We start from the raw sequence: 20000 nt of genomic DNA on the forward strand, positions 1-20000 counted from the left end.
ACGTCAGTTCTGTTCACGAAGACCGAGTTATGTTGTCTTTACTCAGTCTGAGTACACAAGTGTGTGTGTGTGTGTGTGTGTGAGTGTGTGACACTACAGTAGGTGCAGAGTGTATCAGGCCTTGTCATTAAAAGGTCCCTCTCTTCCCTGCACCTCATATAGAAGAGGAGTGTGTGTGTCCTCCTCTTCCTCCTCTTCCTCCTCTTCCTCCTCTGAAGCTGCTCCGGTTTGAACTCAGCCAAAGAGCTCGTGGTCCATTGGACTCAGAGTTAATATCAGGTGGGAGTTTCCTAACCAGCTGTCAGAGCATCTAACTGGAGCACACACACACACACAGACACACACACACACACACACACACACACACACACACACACACACACACACACACACACACACACACACACACACACACACACACACACACACACACACACACACACACACTTGCTCAGCCTGTAAATCACCTCTAAGAGCTCCTGTCACCTTTTCTTTCTTCTTCTCTCGTCCACTCAACTTAACGGTGACAGCTGGAGTGAAGAGCTTTCATGGTGGAGTGGCTGCTGGAGACGTGTGGCTGCTGGTGGACTGACGGAGCCGGGCGGTGTTAAAAAGTATAAAACAGCCTGTGGTCTTCTCGTCTGTCCAAAGGTCACAGGACAGAAAACCTGAGCAGCTCAACTGAATCTCAAAGGTTTCATCGCTGCCTTTAATCCTAGTTTGCATCTGAAAAAGACTCCGGCTCTGAAAAGTGAAGCCAATGAGATGAAGGGCCTGAACCTGTGTTCCACTCCACTGGGTGTTTGTATAAGAATGTGATGTGCGTCATGTACGTGTGTGAACATGCTTTGGATTCACACCTGAATCGGACTCAGTGTGTTTATGGTTCGATCCGATTCCACAGCTGTGAACTCTCGTGCTGCAGAAGCTGACATCTTGATTTTGAGGAGGCAGGTGACTGAAGTAGCCGGATGCATTTTGTGATTGTGTCATAAATAAGAATGTGTTTCTAATAATTAATTTAACATCTAGAATGGTCATGTTGATGTTGAGTGTGTTCTGGTCCTTGAGACGGTCGGAGTCAGTCGGGGGGGCGGCTGTGGGGTAGAGCGGTCATCCTCTTGCCAGAAGGTAGGTGGTTCGATCCCAGTCTGTGTCAAGATACTGAATCCCAAAATGTCCCCTTCTCGTAGAGAAAGTGCTGTACACAGAGTGTGTGTGTGTGGTAACAACGTTACCGTAAAGCACTTTGAGTCGTCGTCAACACGGGAGAAGATCGATTTAAAAACAGACCATCGTCGGTCAAACAGTCCGTCACCGTGGAGACGAGCGGCTTTCTTCATTCCTGAAAGCCGTTCCTGAGAGATGTGTGGTTTCTGTCCGACAGCTGCAAAATGAAGTGCTAGTGGCAGATCCGTGCACTGCAGCGCGGCTGACCTGGACCGGAGCTGTCACTGTGGGTTTATTCATCCAACGCCCCGGGAGCCGACCTTGGAAGGAAGTCCTGCTGGGCGGCAGTGGGTCTGAGGAGCTGGGTCACCGGACCCGCCTGCGCTCGCATCAGAACCGGTTCATGATGCACTCTGCAGCTTCCTGAGCAGGCGCGTCCACATGTATGAAGAAGTGTGTGTGAGCCTCTCCACATCACTCTGGGTCTAAGGGTCTGCATTCTCCAGGAGTGCCCCCCACCCCCCCCACAAGCTCCACATCGCAGCAGCTCCGGCCTGAGAGTCTCCATCCTGGAGCCTCTCGTTCTGGGGGAAAGGGCTCGTGATGAAGAGGGCTTGTCGGGAGGTGGACATGAAGGACAAGTCCTCTTCATAAGGGATGAAGTGAAGAGGAAATGGAAGGAAAGTGCGTGTGGAGGAAGGAGAGGGGAAGGGATGGGGAGAAAAGATGAGGATGAAGATGTGTTCAGGAGAGAGGAGGGGAGGGGAGGAGTGAATGGAAACAAAATGGCGGGGGGGAAAGATGGAGGCCACATCCAGGCCTGCACTTTGATCTGCTGACTCATTGAGCTTGACATTGTGACGCCTGATGCCAGGAGGAGAGAAACAGACGAGTGGAATATCTTCTCTGCATCTACTGCATCTCCATCCATCATTTAACAGACACTCTATCTGACACAGGAAGGTTTCGGGTCAATCTCTCATCCTTTCCTCCACTTGAGTCTCTTCCTCTTAGTTTCACATCTTTATCTTGGTTTCACTCTGAGTTCTTCGGTGCCTCGTCTGCAGTGTAAATCGTGTCCTCTCTGCAGTAAGCCGGATCTTCTCTATTATGAGGAAACTGAATCAAATACGGGATGTAGTGTTTTATCTGGATCACTGAGACCTGCAGCTTTGTCTTCATCCACGTCAGCTGCAAGTTTAGGCAGAAAAATACGTCACGTCCATCTTTTTTTTAGTGATTTTATATCAAAACCATAACAATTAGCTTTCTGACGTGTTTAATTAAGTTCGTCCACTGAGCTGCTCCACTTTATAAAGACAGGATGTATGAAGGGTGTGGTCAGAGAAGAACCCATTTAATTCTGGATCCGGATCAGGGGGCGGATCCAGGAAGTGTTTTTATTGTCTTTAATATTATGAGATTTGAACAGTGAAACAGTCAAACAGTGAAACAGTCAAACAGTGAAACAGTGAAACAGTCAAACAGTCGGTCAGAGGAGCCGTCAAGTGAACAGTCAGGAAAACAGACTGGAATTCAGCCAAGCTGCAGTCGATGAAGACACGAGGAGGAGAGCAGGGTTTACCTCCCTGCTGCCTCAGGCACACACACACACACACACACACACACACACACACACACACACACACACACACACACACACATGCCTCCATGTGTATGGATGCACTGTAACATTCCACACACACACACACACACACACACACACACACACAGACCCACTCTCTGCTGCTGTAGGCCAGTGGTCTAATGTGTTAAAGCGGTGCAGCAGAGGAAAGTAGGGCAGTGGGAAACAAACGACAGGATGACTTTGATCCCCTTCCTCCTCCCTGCATCATCCTCACCTCCCCCCTCCCCCCTGCTACCCAGAGCAGAGCTGGGGGGGGGAGAGAAGAGGGGCAGCGAGGAGGGAGAGGGTCTGAACTGATGGAGGGATGGAGGTCAGCTGAATTAGAGAAGGAGGAGAAGAGGCAGCACTGGATTAAATCCTCCTCTCCATCACCAGTAAACTGGATGTTATGGGTGGAGGCCAGAACACAGACTCATTTCACTGGGACCAAACCAGCTCAGGTCTGAAAACATCCCTCTGATACCAAGAGGACTGGAACTGTCTGTACGTTCCTAATCTGCTCCTCCTGGTTTATGTCCAGTGTCCAGGACATTAAAGGTCTGGAGCTGGTGTCTGGGTCCGACTGGTTCGTTCATGTCACTGTCCACACATCAGTGTTGACCTCACAACATCTGGCATCGACGCAGCAGAAATACATCATTAGATGTAGTTGTCTGTCTGTAGTTGTCTGTCTGTAGTTTTCTGCTAATTGAGTTGAGGACATTGACATTTCCAATCACTTCCCTGAGTCTCAAGTATTTGTGTTTGGTTCATTGAAACATGTTAGTTCCCTGTCCTGCTGCTGGTCTAGTTCCCTGCTCCAGTGAATCCAGCCTCTGGACCCTGGTGCCTCCTGTCGCAGGTCACACAGCTTCACTGGACCTCAGCCTGAGCACTTCCCTTCTCGGATGTTTTAAAGGCACATCGAGGGAAACTAGTTCAGTGTTTCCCAGAGATTAGAGAGCACGCTTCCTGCTGCAGCAGTGGGTTCACTTTATTAATTCCTCTTTCATCTCGATCACGTTCATCGTGTCATATCTATCTTTGAGTCTTGATCCGCTCACGACACGAGCGCTGTCCGAGGCTCCAGAGTTTACGTCTCAGCTCAACACACTTTGGATAAAAGCATCTGCTTCACAATTTACTGCATCAAGTCAACATTATTTACAACAGTGTTTCTAATGACGCACACACACACACACACACACACACACACACACACACACACACACACACACACACACACACACACAGGTCACTGTGGTGTCTGCCTGCTCGAGGACCAGTGGCCAACTTAATGGAGACAACATTAAAAATGCACAGCAGCATTAACATGCGTCAGGCTCTTTGGTTTTGTGTGTTTTTTACCAAATGCGTGTAAATGTTGTGCAGCTCTGTTTGTGTCTATGTGCTCTTTGTGTGTTTTGTAAGCAAAAGATGTTTATATGTTTTTTCATGAGGCGACTTCATCTAGCTGCATTTAAATGTGTGTTTATATATTATATGTGCTCCGGCACATTATGTGTACGTGTGTGTGTGTGTGTGTGTGTGTGTGTGTGTGTGTGTGTGTGTGTGTGTGTGTGTGTGTGTGTGTGTGTTTGATGAGGATGCTTTTCTCAGCACGGGTGTAGGCTTATTATTAACACCTCACCCCCTAGACTCAAACTCAAGTAAAAAGCAATGCAATTAATATTACAAACCCTCCATACAGCGCCACACACACACACACACACACACACACACACACACACACACACACACACACACACACACACACACAAATATAAATATGTCAACAGGTTGAGCTCAGTCACAGCATGTTCTCTCCGCTGTAAGTAAATTGTTAGGCAAGTTATCAGCCTCTCCCTGTGTGTGTGTGTGTGTGTGTGTGTGTGTGTGTGTGTGTGTGTGTGTCTGTCTGTGTGTGTGATTATCTGGTGTACTGGTAGTGCAGCAGCAGCCTCCTGCCTGGCTGTAATGAGGCCTGGAGCCGTGAGCGACTCAGACCTTCTCAGCAGAGTGAAGCTCCCTGACTCCACCAGTCACCAGTTGTTCTCTGTGTTGTGTGGCGTGCAGCGTTCTGAGGTCGATTCATCTGAAGCACTTAGCTGCAGTGGTCTGAAGGAGCAGGTCCAGGTTCTTATCTGTGTCCTGAAACACGCTGGTGTCAAACCCTGGAGAAGTGTGTGTCTGTGTGAACGTCACAGTCCCACGTGTTGGGATCGTTGTGTTGTTCCTCAGCGGAGCACAACAAGGTGTCCTTCAGGCTCCGTGTCCCTCCTCCAGTCAGACTGTCACACCCCCCACATCCTTCAGCCTCCACCCTCTTCCTGCCATCCCACCCCCCCGACCTGTGAAGGTTCAAGGTTTGTGTGTGTGTGTGTGTGTGTGTGTGTGTGTGTGTGTGTGTGTGTGTGTGTGTTGGACATGTTCTTCAGACCTTGGGAGTGTCAGTGTGTGTTTTCTTGTTTTATGGATTGGAGAGTTGAGCATCCAAAGGGTCGTCAATAAAATGTGTCCCAATCTGAAATTTGTACCCATGGTTATCAGCCAGTCTGCTCCTTAGGAACATAAAACACACACACACTCACACACACACACTACACTCACACACACTCACACACACACACACCACACACACACACACACACTCACACACACACACACACACTCACACACTCTCACGCGGTGTACCTGTGAAGGCGGTGCAGTAAAGTAAAGCGACAGCTCCTCACCTGAGGGAGCAGCTCACTCAGCGCTGGGACCGGAGGACGGAGAGGAATCTGTGTTTGTGTCGTCACGAGGGAGAAATAAACCCAACAAGACGTTACACACATTTCACACACAGCCTGGTTCACTGCAGCCTTACAGGGACGCACAATGAGCTCGTGATGAAGAATCAAGTAAACCACAATAACCACACTCACAGGTTGTATTGTGTGTCTGTTACAGGACCATATAAAATAAATCTCACAAAAAGGAAACACAAATACAATTAAATAACTAAGGAGATTTGTGGTATTTTTCAACATGAGAAATACCAATATATTGTTTTTGTGAACGTGAATTCTCTGACCTCACGTGAAGCACAAATGTCAGATAGAGATTTTTAGCTGTTGTCTTCAAATTGACTGAATAGAAGCTGAAACATCTGCTGCTGTTTCCACCACGAGATGAAGAGTTATTATTAGAGTCACATCTGTGAAAATAGAGTGTGGTCCACCTCTGTTAGAGAGACATTAAGAAGACACAGAGAGGAGGACGAGGACGGAGGTTAGAGAGACATTAAGAAGACACAGAGAGGAGGACGAGGACGGAGGTTAGAGAGACATTAAGAAGACACAGAGAGGAGGACGAGGACGGAGGTTAGAGAGACATTAAGAAGACACAGAGAGGAGGACGAGGACGGAGGTTAGAGAGACATTAAGAAGACACAGAGAGGAGGACAGTTTGGAGGAAAAGCAGGAAACAGAGGTTCAGAGTGGAGGTGTTTGCCCTGGAGCTGAGACAGATGTTTCAGAGACGGAGGGGTGGATCTCACCCTCCAATCCAAACCACCCAGATGTTTAAGCTTCAACTCACTTTGACCCATCCATCTCCATCCGTCTCCATCCGTCTCCATCCGTCCATCCATCCGTCCATCCATCCCTTCATTAATCCATACATCTCCTCTTTCTCCCTTCATCTACTAAAACCTAAACCCATCCAGCTCTGAGAATAATCAGCATCTACACACACACACACACACACACACACACACACACACACACACAGTAAATCCTGCCCAAATATTAGCTTTATACTGCGTTTTACATTCAGACGTTTCAATCATTAATAATCAGTGAAAATATTTGCTTTTGTTTCTGTGATTCACGTCCAGCAGGAAGCTTGTTTACTCAGCAGCTCCTCTTAACTCGTCTTCTTCTTCTTCTTCCTCTTCCTCCTCTTCTTCTTCTCTGGTGGTTGGTGACCTTCTGTGGTCTGTAGCCCGGAGGTGGAGCCTCGTCTGTGGTTGTGAATCCGTGTCTGCAGGACATGAGGAGATCAGCTGTTAGAGGATGAGAGGCTCACACAGCGACCTGAGGCCTCCGGTGATTCTGTAGTTTGACTCTGTCTGCACGCCAGCCGTCCAATCAGGAGCCGGTCGGACCCGGAGTTCTGAGCCGTAACATGAATTTATCACTAATATATATATAAATGTACATATATACACACATCTGTATGTACATGCAGCAGCAGTCATAAGAGGTTGTGTAAGTGAACTGTACATTTAAAATAATTACTATTGATGACATGTTGAAAAGCCACAGTGGAAATATTCAGTGGAAATAAGAGCCAATCAATTAGTAAAAGCTTTTAGTCACTAAATTAAAAAAGTACATATTAAGATAAATACACACAAGTGGACATTGATATGATACAATAAAAGAAGTGTGTGTGAATAAATAATGTGAGTGCTGCTGAGCGTTTGAATTGAAAGTCCAGAGAATCTCATTTTCTCCTTTTAAAACATTTACATGTGTAAACAGATGATTTATTTTTTAATGAGTCTCCTGATGTGTCTCTTCACTCATTAAATCAAAGCTGCAGGGAATTTCACTTTCTCTTATTAGTGCATTTTATTTATTCTCTGCTCACCACTTCCTGTCCGTCCTCCCTCGTGTTTACCTTCACTCCTCCTCACTTTGCCTCAGCCTCTCCTCCTCTTCCTCTTCTCTCCACAGGAGAAGACCAGTCACTTTCTGAGTCCAAGAAAACACACAACAACATCAGAGACATTTTTATTATCTTCACCCTCGTTCTCCTCATCTGTGTGTGTGTGTGTGTGTCAGTGTGTGTGTCAGTGTGTGTTAAAGCAGGTCCTTCCCCACTCCACAGTTGATTGATCTCTCACACACACACACACACACACACACACACACACACACACACACACAGTGGCATAGAACTCGTGTTATCCGGTGACACACTTGTGCAAAAGTAGAAATGCTAACAGTTGTGTAGGTTCTGCATCGGTCCGACGCAGAATTATAGACCAGGATTAAATAGAAGTGGTCCAGTTAATATTTAACCTTCACACACACACACACACGACACACACACAGACACACACACACACACACACACACACACACACACACACACACACACACAGAGGAGGAGGGTGGGCAGTGTGTTTTATGAACAGTCCTTGGCCTTGTCTGTTGAGACAGATAGGAAGAAGGTACCCCCACAAAACCCAATAAACCTTGGCCTGACTGAACTGATTGCAGCAGCAGACCCCCAACAATAAAGATCCAACACACGTCAAGTCGTCTCAACAGGAAACTTCCATTCCCACCTCACAGAACATGTGCTACATCAGAGTTGTAGTTGTAATTGTAGGTTTGAGTTAATTGACACGTGAATTATAGACACACATTTCTGAGCTATATTCAAGTAACACAACAAAAGGTGTAAATAATAGTTTAACTCACTGGATCTCCGCAGGTAGAAATGATCCCATCAGGAGACTTACACATGAATCAACACAAAGAGCTGTTATCATGTGAAGAAGGTTCTTGAATGTGCTCACGTGAGAAACCACTGTGTGTGTAGTTTGTGTAGTTTGTAGTGTGACTGTTGTGTTAAATAAATCCAGATTAGTTTGGGAATAATGTGTTTGTCTCACAGTGAAGAGAAGGAAGGAAAGTGAATGTGATCCTAGTCAACTTTCAAAGCGTGTGTGTGTGTGTGTGTGTGTGTGTGTGTGTGTGTGTGTGTGTGTGTGTGTGTGTGTGTGTGCGTTGTGTGTCTGTTCGTGTTGTGTGTGTGGTGTGTGTGGTGTGTCTGTGTGTGTGTGTGTGCGTGTGTGTGTATAGTGTGTAGGTGGATGTAAATGGAGCTCCGCTCACAGAGCTCCCAGATTATTGAACGACTGAAACATCGTCTGCAGCTTTAAATCAAACTGAACAAACCCATTATCATTTCCCTTTTGCTTGGTTTCATATCTGAAAAGTCCGAAAGCAGTTTGGCTGAAGTCACATGAAGTAAAAGGATTATTCGTCTGTATTTCTTGTACAGATCCGATCTCATCTTCTTCCTTATGAAGGCAGAGGAAAGAAAGTGTGCTGTTGTCTCCTGACAGAATAACAGACCTGTAGTGAAATATCCTGTTTCTATGAGGACGTTTTTTCCTCACCCAGCAGATACAGTATATAATGTCTTATATTACTGTGTAACCCTGACACGGTTGTCAAGGAAACCTCCTTCACTCGCCACTGAGTGACTCCATTAGGTGAAACGCTGTGATCATATACAGCAGGTGTACGACTAACGTGTGTATTTTTGGAGGCTGACGCTGATATTGATATTTGTTATTGATCATTTATATCTTTGGATTCCTGCAAAGATTTTGATGCAGAATAATGTTGCACACAGTCGCACAACTGAAGAACCCGAGGCTGAAAGACGTGTCATTAATCTCCAGTAAACTCAGAACGTCTGACCTGCATGTGAGAGATATCAGACGGTGGTTTTACTCAGTTTATCATTTCGTCAATGACATTTCAAAGAATGAGAAATGAAAACTTCTGTGAGTTCAAACGTGTGAATGTATAACAGTTCAAAAACTAAATTATTCAAGAGACAAAGAGACACTGAGGAGCAGTGGTTTCCTCTCCAGTCTCGACTTGATATTCAGAACTTGAGTTTTGTAGTTTTAAAACATTAGTTTCAAAACGATAAAATGCATTTATATCAAGATTCTTCTCTTCTCTTTGCCTGTAGAACATGAAATATATTGTGATGACTCATCTCAGTGACATAAATATGAATTATTAGATATTATTAAGTGTTGAGTTCCATCATCCCAGCTTGAATCAAACAGTGAACACATCAGGGCAGAGGACGGTTCAGTGAGAGACTCTGGAGGGAAGATGAGCACCGACCAGGAGGTTCTGGGGAGACCAGGAGGTTCTGGGGAGACCAGGAGGTTCTGGGGAGACCCGGAGGTTCTGGGGAGACCCGGTCGGTCTAGAGCTCCGTGAGGTTTTCAGATGAAGGCTCAAAAAGACAAATATACAGATTTAGAGGGTGAAGAAATCAAAGTGGGGGAGTTTGGGGATAAATGCATCGCTTGTGGGGTGAGAGGAGTGTGACTGTGATACTGAGTCTGGATGAGCTCTGAGGAGACGAGGGAGAGTCAGGGACGCTGGAGGAGACACAGGACTCCTCGAGGGAGGAGGAGGAGGCAGAGCACGGAGTGGGGGGAGGTGCACGTGATGGAGAGACAGTTATTGCTTCAATAAGTTGAAGCTAACGCTGAGTGTGTGTGTGTGTGTGTGTGTGTGTGTGTGTGTGTGTGTGTGTGTGTGGGAGGTTGGCAGGGAGGGGCAGCATTGTTTTTCACCTCTCAAGGCCACAGACATTGCTGCAAGCTGCAGGATACACACACACACACACACACACACACACACACACACACACACACACACACAATACACGAGTGGATGAAGAAAATTGAAGAAACGTGGTTTTCAAAACGGAGAAGAGGAGAGAATGTGATGAAGTGAGTGTGAGGAAGATGAGCCTGGTGAGGAAGATGAGCCTGGTGAGGAAGATGAACCTGGTGAGGAAGATGAACCTGGTGAGGAAGATGAACCTGGTGAGGAAGATGAACCTGGTGAGGAAGATGAGGTGACGTTTGAATCTGTGTTCAGTCGTATGTTCGTTAGCAAGATCACACAAAATCCACTGGACGGTTCAGAACGAGACCTGGAAGGATTTGGTGATTTGGTGATTTGGTGATTCGGTGATTCGGTGATTCAGTGATTTGGTGATTTGGTGATTCGGTGATTTGGTGATTCGGTGATTTGGTGGTTTAGTGATTTGTGATTCAGTGATTGGTGATTCAGTGATTTGGTGATTTGGTGATTCGTGATTCAGTGATTGTGATTCAGTGATTGTGATTGGATTGATTCTTGTGATTCAATGGAAAGGAGTGATTTGTGATTTGGTGATTCGGTGCAGATCCAGATCAAATCTTGATCTAGTGAATTTAAACGTGGTTTCATACAGAGACTGTTGCCCGGTGGAGGTGTGGACTCTACTGCGTGAGGTTCTAGTTTTTATTATTTCTGAGATTTATCATTTCGTTCATGAAGCAGGTGTCGTGTTGGGATGTCTTGTTTTATTTAAAGCAAAGTACAATAATCCTTTATAACAAGTAAAAGCACAAAACCATCTAATTAGAGAAGCTGGAAATCAAAACCTTTGCTTTATGACTCAAATTATGAATCAGTTATCAAAATGAATCACTTGCTCACTTGACTAATCAGTAACTCAAATAATAGTTTCAGCTCTGGTTTAACCGTTTAGAGCTGAAGAGATCCCAGAGCAAAGGATTGTGGGAGGAAGACGCAGCTCTTCCAACACTCTTCACGTCCTCTTCTAGAAGAGAACAGGAAACTGGAGGCGGAGCTCTGACGATGTCTTACTGGTGTCAAACCATCAAACTCACTTTGATTCAAACGTCACAAACCAAATGTCCTCGCTCCGTCCTGTCCGTGAGGGAAAGTGCCTCGTAGATGTGGAGGTGCAGAACAGACGTGTTGTCAGGATGATGAGAGGAGGGAAGCTGGATTGTGGGGGGGGGGACAGAGACACAAACAGAATGATGATGAACAGAGAAACAGAGGAGGAGAGATGTCAGAGGAATCCACCGGCTGATCAACCTTTGATTTACATACTGACGTAGAATAAGAAGCAGCAGCATCCACTCCTTGTTTTTCATGGTTTGATGTGTAGAGTTGCTCATATTCTCCGAGGAGGAGAAGCTGAGCCTCGGCTGCTCTGCAGAGACAGATCCACTCTGATCCACGTCACACGTCAGTGAGCGGACCGAGTCCTGTGCAGGATCGGCTGCTCTGCAGAGACAGATCCACTCGGATCCACTCGGATCCACCGTCAGCGTCAGTGAGCGGACCGAGTCCTGTGCAGGATCGGCTGCTTCAGGCTGAATCAGCGACTTCACCTCGGACAAAACTCTTCCTAGTGGAAAATTGAGTCAGATCTTAATTTTTAGTTTGGTTCACTTTACACAGTTGTTGAACACGTGTTGTACAAAAGCCGAAATCTAGTGGATAGGAACGCTGATGTCATCCAGAGTCGTGTGTCAAGGTCCCACCAGTCAGGAGTCAGTGTCAGCTGTCAATCATCACGTCTCAGCTGTCAATCATCACGTCTCAGCCTGTTTTTATATCATCAAATAAGTGATTCAGACCAAACTGATCAGAAACACCTGACCACACCTCAGTGAGATGAGTTGTGGCAGAACGTCGCTGCTCCAAAGCCACAAAATGTCTCCTGGTCACTTGAAACATTGATGATAAATCAATCTTTACGTTGAACACCTGAAATATTTAGTTTAGGTTTTTTGTAATGATTGAAAGGAGCTGCTGAAGCTCGCCGGCTTGTCAGAGCACAGGAGGACGAGAAGGTTTTCAGAAGAGGAGGAATAACAGAATCACAGAATCGCTTCATCCAAGGACATGAAGCACCTGGGAAATTATTCTGATCTGACATCAGGGCCACGGCTGAAGCCTTGAGACCAGAAGCACAGCCTCACTAATTGTTACTTCAACCTTCAAGACAAAGGAAAAGTACATTTTTCTGATCAGTATTCAACAGATATTTGAGTTTGCTCCTGACAGAAAGTCAAACAATTGAATTTCAGCTGGAAGCAACAAATCCCTGAGATGGTTTGTATGAACCACAGACGACTTCCGACCGCTCAGTAACGTGAGGACTCCACTCAGAGAGCGTCGGTGACGAGCAGCAGAGGTGGAGTCAAGAGGAGCGTCAGGAATCATCCTGCGTTACAGAAGTTTCCTTTAGCTCTGGTACAGATGTGTGACGCTGCCTGGTGGGGGTGTCAGAGGAGAGAGGACAAAAGCAAAGAGAGGAAAAGCCAGAGGGAGCAAGTAGAAAAGGATTTTAATTGGAACAGACTGGATCGACTCTCCAAAGACAGAAGAGAAAATAGTTGTAAATTATTGAGCTACAAGAAAACCAATTAGAGGAGAAAAGCAAAGAGAGTTTGACTCCAAACCAAAGCTCGTCCCGAGTGGACACATCCCGATCCCTGCTGTCCCCAGTACATTAAAGTACATCACAGCTGCAGATCACTGGCCTACATAGAGTTCAGCTCCCCATCAATCTTTCATGGCTAACCCCCAAAATATGGAGCAAACCTAATTTACCATGAGTCGACACAGAGGCTCTGTGGCTGCCGGAGAGGGGGGGGGTGTTTCTGTCTCCACGACGTCTGAACCTTTGACTGAGCAGAGGAAAGGAGCTCCTGGTGATCTTCAGCTCCGAGGTTCATAAACTAATTATAAACCTCAGGCAGCTTCTTCTTACAACAGTTTCAGTTTGCAGTGTAAGTGAGGTTCAGGTCTCAGTCCCCAGTTCACTGGTGCTACAGGTCAACTGGGAACTCTGGTATTTCACTGCCCAACATGGAGCAGGACCAACCAATCAGAGGAATTCAAGTACAAACATGACCAATCAACACCTACAGACACACGTGTGAATAGTTTTCTGGTCCTGAGTGTCCCCGTCTTTACAGCTACAATACAGAGTCACAAAAAACTGAGCTCATATTTTAACTTCTTCAATAGTTTGATGCAGTTTGTGATGTTGTGGAGAAACGACCTCAGACTCAGTCATGACAAGGTTTTGATCCGTCAGTCTTAAACACACACACACACACACACACACACACACACACACACACACACACACACACACACACACCATGTCGCATGGTCGGGTGCTGTGGTGTTGAAAGTAGGTCATGAGGCCAGTGTTGACCATTACAGCCTCTGACTTTACAAGCAGCTTACCTCACTCTCTATTAATAGACACACACACACACACACACACACACACACACACACACACACACACACACACACACACACACACACACGTGTCAAGCCGCCAAGAGATCATGGAGGAATAAATAACTTAACTTAACATCAGTGATGGACAGAGAGGAGAAGGACAGAGAGGAGAAGGACAGAGAGGAGAAGGACAGAGAGGAGAAGGACAGAGGAGTGCACATGTTCTGTTCCTTCATTGTGAACCAGCGTTTCAACACAAAAGCCACATTCTCTCTCTCCCACCCTCCTCATCTCATCCATTTTCTTCAAGGTTGCACAGAGGCACAAGAAGACACAGAAAGGGCAGAGGAGAGAGAAAGCAGAAGAGGGAGAGAGAAACAGAGGAGGAGAGGAGAGAGGAGAAAACAAAGGAAAGAGAGGAGAGAGAGAAAACGAGAGGGAGGAGAGGAGAGGAACAGAGGAAGGAGAGAGAAAACGAGAGGGAGAGAGAGAGAGAGAACGAGAGGAGAAAAAGAGAGAGGAAGAGAGGGAGAGAGAGAACAAGAGAGGAGAGAGGAAGAGAACGAAGAGAGAGAAGAAAGAAGGAAGGAGGAGAAAAGAAGGAGGAGGGAGAACAAAGAGAGAGGGAGAGAAACGAAAGGAAGAGAGGGAGGAGAGAGAGGAGAAGGGAGAAACAAGAGAGGAGGAGAGGAGAGAGAGGGAGAAACGAGAGGAGGAGAGGGGAGAGAGAACGAGAGGAGGAGAGAGAGAGAGAACAAGAGGAGGAGGGAGAGGGGAGAACGAGAGAGAGGAGAAAGAGAAAACGAAGGGAGGAGAGGAAGAAGAAAAGAGGGGAGGAGAGAGAGAGAGAAGAGAGGAGAGGAGAGAGAGGGAGAACGAGAGAGGAGGAGAGAGGAGAACGAGAGGAGGAGAGGAGGGAGAGAACAGAGGGAGGAAGAGAAAGGAAGAGGAGGAGGGAGAGAGAGAAAAAAGAGGGAGGAGAGAGAGAACGAGAGGAGGAGGAGAGAGAGAACGAGGGGAGGAGAGGAAGAGAGAACAAAGAGGAGAGAGGAGAGAGAAAACGAGAGAGGAGAACGAGAGGGAACGAGAGGGGAGGAAGGAAAGAACGAGAGGAGGAGAGGGGAGAGAGAACGAGAGGGGAGGAGAGGGGAGAGAGAGAACGAGAGGAGGAGAAGGAAGAAACGAAGGAGGAGAGGGGAGAGAGAAACGAGAGGAGGAGAAGGAGAGAGAACAAGAGGAGAGAACGAGAGGAGGAGAGAGGAGAGAAAACGAGAGGGAGGAGAGGAGAGAAACGAGAGAGGAGGAGAGGGAGAGAGAGAACGAGAGGAGAGAGAGAGGGAGGAGAGGAAAGAGAACAAGAGGAGGAGAGGAGAACAGAGAGGAGAGAGGAGAACGAGAGGGGAGGAGAGGAGGAAACGAGAGGAGAGAGGAGAGAGAGAGAGAAGAGGAGGAGAGGAGAGAGGGGAAGCAGAGGAGGAGAGGAGAGAGAACGAGAGGGAGGAGGAGAGAGAGAACAAGAGGAGGAGAGGGAGAAGAGAGGAGAAACGAGAGAGGAGGAGAGGGGAGAGAAACGAGAGGGAGGAGAGGGAGAGAGAGAGAACGAGGGAGGAGAGAGAGCGAGGGAGGGAGGGAGAAGAAGGAGAGGAGAGGGAGAGGGGAGGGGAGGGAGAGAACAGAGGGAGGAGAGGAGAAAGAGAGGAGGAGAGGAGAGAGGAGAGAGGAGGGAGAGGAGAGAGAGAACGAGAGGAGGAGAGGGAGAGGGAGAGAGGGAGAGGAGAAGAGAGGGGAGAGGAGAGGGGAGGGGGAGAGAGAGAACGAGAGGAGGGAGAGGAGGAGGGGAGGGGAGAGAAGAGGAGAGAGAAGAGAGGGGAAACGAAGGAGGAGAGAAGAGAGAACGAGAGGAGGAGAGGGAGAACGAGAGGGAGAGAGAGGAGAGGAAGAAAGAGGAGAGAGGGAAAACGAGAGGGAGGAGAGAGGGAGAGAGAACAAGAGGGGAGGAGGAGAGAGAACAGAGGAGAGGGGAGAACGAGAGGGGAGAGAGAGCAAGAGGGAGGAGAGGAGAGAAGCAGAGAGGAGAGGAGGAGAGAACAGAGGAGAACGAGAGGAGGAGAGGGAGAGAACAGAGAGAGAACAGAGAGAGAACAAGAGGGGAGGAGAGGGGAGAGAGAGAACGAGAGGAGGAGAGGGAGAACGAGAGGAGAACGAGAGGAAAAGCGAGAGGAGGAGAGGAGAGAGAACGAGAGGAGGAGAGGAGAGAGAACAAGAGGAGGAGAGGGAGAGAGAGAACGAGAAGGAGAGAGGGAAGCGAGAGGGAGAACGAGAGGAGGAGAGGAGGGGAGGAGGGAGAGAGAGAACGAGAGGGGAGGAGAGGGGAGAGAGAGAACAAGAGGGGAGGGAGAGAGGGAGAACGAGAGGGGAGAGGAGAGAGAGAACGAGAGGGAGGAGAGGGGAGAGAGAGAACGAGAGGGGAGGAGAGGGGAGAGAGAGAACGAGAGGGGAGGAGAGGAGAGAGAGAACAAGAGGAGGAGGAGAGGAGAGAGAACGAGAGGGGAGGAGAGGAGAGAGAAAACGAGGGAGAGGGAGAACGAGAGGGAGAACGAGAGGGGAAGAGAGGAGGAGAGGAGAGGAACGAGAGGGAGGAGAGGAGAAGAGGAGAGGGAGAAGAGAGAGGAGAGGAGAGAGAGAGAACGAGAGGAGGAGGGGAGAGAGAACGAGAGGGAGGAGAGGAGAGAGAGAACAAGAGGAGGAGAGGGGAGGAGAACAAGAGGGAGGAGAGGGGAGAGAGAGAGAAGCAGAGAGGAGGAGAGAGGAGAGAGAACGAGAGGAGGAGGGAGAAGAGGGGGGAGAACAAGAGGGGAGGAGGGAGAGAACAGAGGGAGGAGAGGGAGAAGAACAAGAGGAGGAGAGAGAGAGAAAGAGAGGAGAGGAGAAAGCAGAGGAGGAGAGAGAACAGAGGGGAGAGGAGAGGAGGAGAGGAGAGAGAGCAGAGGGAGGAGAAAGAGGGGAGAGAGAGAGAACGAGAGGAGGAGAGGAGAGAAGAGAGGAGGAGGGAGAGAGAGAGAACGAGAGGGGAGGAGGGGAGAACGAGGAGAGGGAGGAGGAGAGGGGAAGAGAGGGAGGAGAGGGAGAGAGAACTAGAGGAGAGGAGAAGCGAGAGGGAGGAGAGGGGAAGAAGGAGAGGGAGGAGAGGGAGAGAGAACTAGAGGAGGAGAGGGGAGAACGAGAGGGGAGAACGAGAGGAGAGGAGGGAGGAAGGTGGGAGAGAAAAAGAGCAGAGGAGAGGCCTGGAGAAGGGAGAGAGATGAGGGAAGAGGAAACAGACGGAGCTGAATCAGAAACCATGCAGAGGAAAGAAGAGAGGCAGGGAAAATGGGGGGGGGGTAAAAGAGAAAGAGATGAGGAGGAAATGAGGAGCAGAGCCAGAGGCAGGAGGAGCTGCAGTCATGTGACCCAGCAGTGTCGTCCAACATCCCAGAATTCAGTGCAACAGATGGAATAGGAGAGAGCTTAGTTCAGTTGAGGCCTGGACGATGGGAACTCTTCATGCTGATGTGAGGAAGAGGAGGAAGAGGAGGAGTCTCATGTGTGTGACACTGCAGTGATGAAGACCACGTGATGAAGCTCAGTGTGATCACTGAGCTTCATCACGTCGTCTTGTTCTGTTGGCGACTTTCTTTTCAAGATATTGTTGTGTTGATACATTAAAAGCAACTGTGTGTGTGTGTGTGTGTGTGTGTGTGTGTGTCCTTGCCCACACATAATGGTGTGCATCATGTGCAGAGAACAATCAGCATGATTCCATCTGCACAACAACCTGTCAAGGCTTTTAGCTGGGAGATCAGAAAACACACACCAAGCCCCGCCCCCTCTGCATCACTTCCCTTTCTCCCTTAACGTCTCTGTGTGTTAGTGTCCTCCTCCTCCTCTCCTCCTCCTCCTCTCCTCCTCCTCTCCTCCTCCTCCTCCTCCCCTCCTCCCTCCTCCTCCTCCTCCCTCCCTCCTCCTCCTCCTCTCCTCCCTCTCCTCCTCCTCCCTCCCTCCTCCTCCTCCTCCTCTCCTCCTCCTCCTCCTCCTCCTCCTCCTCCTCCTCCCCCCCCTCCCCCTCCTCCTCCCCTCCTCTCCTCCTCCTCCTCCTCTGACCACTAACACTGTGTCTGGTTTTTAAATATATTTCAGATGTGATAAACTTCTGCTTCAGAGGAAAAGTGTAAACATCTGAGGACATCTCACTGTCTCACTGCAACGTGCTCGTCTTCACCATAGAGCTCCATTGTTTGTCATCACTGAGCTCCACTGTTGGACCGGGTGACATGTTCCTTCATCGCCATGAACACACACACACACACACACACACACACACACACACACACACACACACACACACACACTCCTCATACTGTCCACTGCTGCAGCTCCTCTCTTCAGCCTCTGTCTCTAACGACCTCACACAAAGAGACCCAAACAGATATGAGTCATTTTGTGTGTCTTTGTTTTGTGTCCCCGTGGTTGTTCTGCATCTCTTTAGTATTTACACTTGTTTTTGGGACATTGTGCGTCTCTCTAGTTGTTGTGTGTCTCCAGGGCCTGTAACAATCTGTGATCCTCATGTTCAGTATCTAGAAAATCTACTATTGAGTATTTTGTGTGTAGATGGGTTGAACAGTTACTGTGCTGTCGGAGCGCGTGTGTGTGTGTGTGTGTGTCTGTGTGTGTGTGTGTCTCTCTGTGTGTGTGTGGGAGTATTGAATTACAAACCCTGAGTGTAAATGACAGATTCTCATCAAATGTCCTCAGAACATCAGATTATAATGAATCAGTTTTTCTAAAGTTCATGTTTCATGTAAAGTTTATATTTCTCACTTCCTCTTTCAGTCTGTGTGTCAAACTTTTAAATGACCGAGTTGTTGTGACTGCGGATCTGCAGATGTCCACTGTGTGTGTGTGTGTGTGTGTGTGTCTGTGTGTGTGTGTGTGTGTGTGTTTCAGCCTATGAGTGACAGGGGGTGGCGGAGAGGATTACATCTCATGAAACACTGAGATTGATCTGCTCAGCCTCAGATTGCGACACCAGGATTAACTGTGCTGCTGATAATGAGACATAATGAATCTGTCCCTGCGGCGTCACGGAAACTGAGGATTATTCCTCAAACTCTGATATGACTTTATGAATCAAGATTTCAGACTCAGTTCAACCTCGTAGTGTCTCACTGTGTCATTATCACACTGCAGGAGTGTGTGTTGTGTGTGTTGTGGGACAGGAGTGTGTGTTGTGTGTGTTGTGGGACAGGAGTGTGTGTTGTGTGTGTTGTGGGACAGGAGTGTGTGTTGTGGGACAGGAGAGTGTGTTGTATGTGTTGTGGGACAGGAGTGTGTGTTGTATGTGTTGTGGGACAGGAGTGTGTGTTGTGTGTGTTGTGGGACAGGAGTGTGTGTTGTGTGTGTTGTGGGACAGGGTGTGTGTTGTGGGACAGGAGAGGTGTTGTATGTTGTGGGACAGGAGTGTTTGTGTTGTGGGACAGGAGTGTGTTGTGTGTGTTGTGGGACAGGAGAGTGTGTTGTAGGACAGGAGTGTGTTGTGGGACAGGAGAGTGTGTTGTGTGTGTTGTGGGACAGAGAGTGGTGTGTGTTGTGGGACAGGAGTGTGTGTTGTGTGTGTTGTGGGACAGGAGTGTGTGTTGTGTGTGTTGTGGGACAGGAGAGTGTGTTGTGTGTGTTGTGGGACAGGAGTGTGTGTTGTGTGTGTTGTGGGACAGAAGTGTGTTGTGTGGGTGGAGAGTGTGTTGTGTGTGTTGTGGGACAGGAGTGTGTGTTGTGTATGTTGTGGGACAGGAGGTGTGTTGTGTGTGTTGGGACAGGAGTGTGTGTTGTGGGACAGGAGAGTGTGTTGTGTGTGTTGTGGGACAGGAGTGTGTGTTGTGTGTGTTGTGGGACAGGAGTGTGTGTTGTGTGTTGTGGGACAGGAGTGTGTGTTGTGGGACAGGAGTGTGTGTTGTGTGTGTTGTGGGACAGGAGTGTGTGTTGTGTGTGTTGTGTGTGTTGTGGACAGGAGTGTGTGTTGTGGGACAGGAGAGTGTGTTGTGGGACAGGAGTGTGTGTTGTGTGTGTTGTGGGACAGGAGTGTGTGTTGTGTGTGTTGTGGGACAGGAGTGTGTTGTGTGTGTTGTGGGACAGGAGAGTGTGTTGTGTGTGTTGTGGGACAGGTGTGTGTTGTGTGTTGTGGGACAGGAGTGTGTTGTGTGTGTTGTGGACAGGGTTGTGTGTGTTGTGGGACAGGAGTGTGTGTTGTGTGTGTTGTGGGACAGGAGTTGTGGGAAGGA

General features: G+C 48.2%; 1 protein-coding gene across 2 annotated transcripts in view; it reads left to right on the plus strand.

Annotated features, from left to right (window-relative positions):
- LOC118111690 (nucleolar protein 4-like) overlaps nucleotides 1–20000 on the plus strand; it is a 95967-nt gene that overhangs the window by 50779 nt on the left and 25188 nt on the right. The gene's annotated exons all lie outside the window — the stretch shown is intronic.

The sequence above is a fragment of the Hippoglossus stenolepis genome, chromosome 6 (assembly GCF_022539355.2).
Source record: "Hippoglossus stenolepis isolate QCI-W04-F060 chromosome 6, HSTE1.2, whole genome shotgun sequence".
Classification (NCBI taxonomy): domain Eukaryota; kingdom Metazoa; phylum Chordata; class Actinopteri; order Pleuronectiformes; family Pleuronectidae; genus Hippoglossus; species Hippoglossus stenolepis.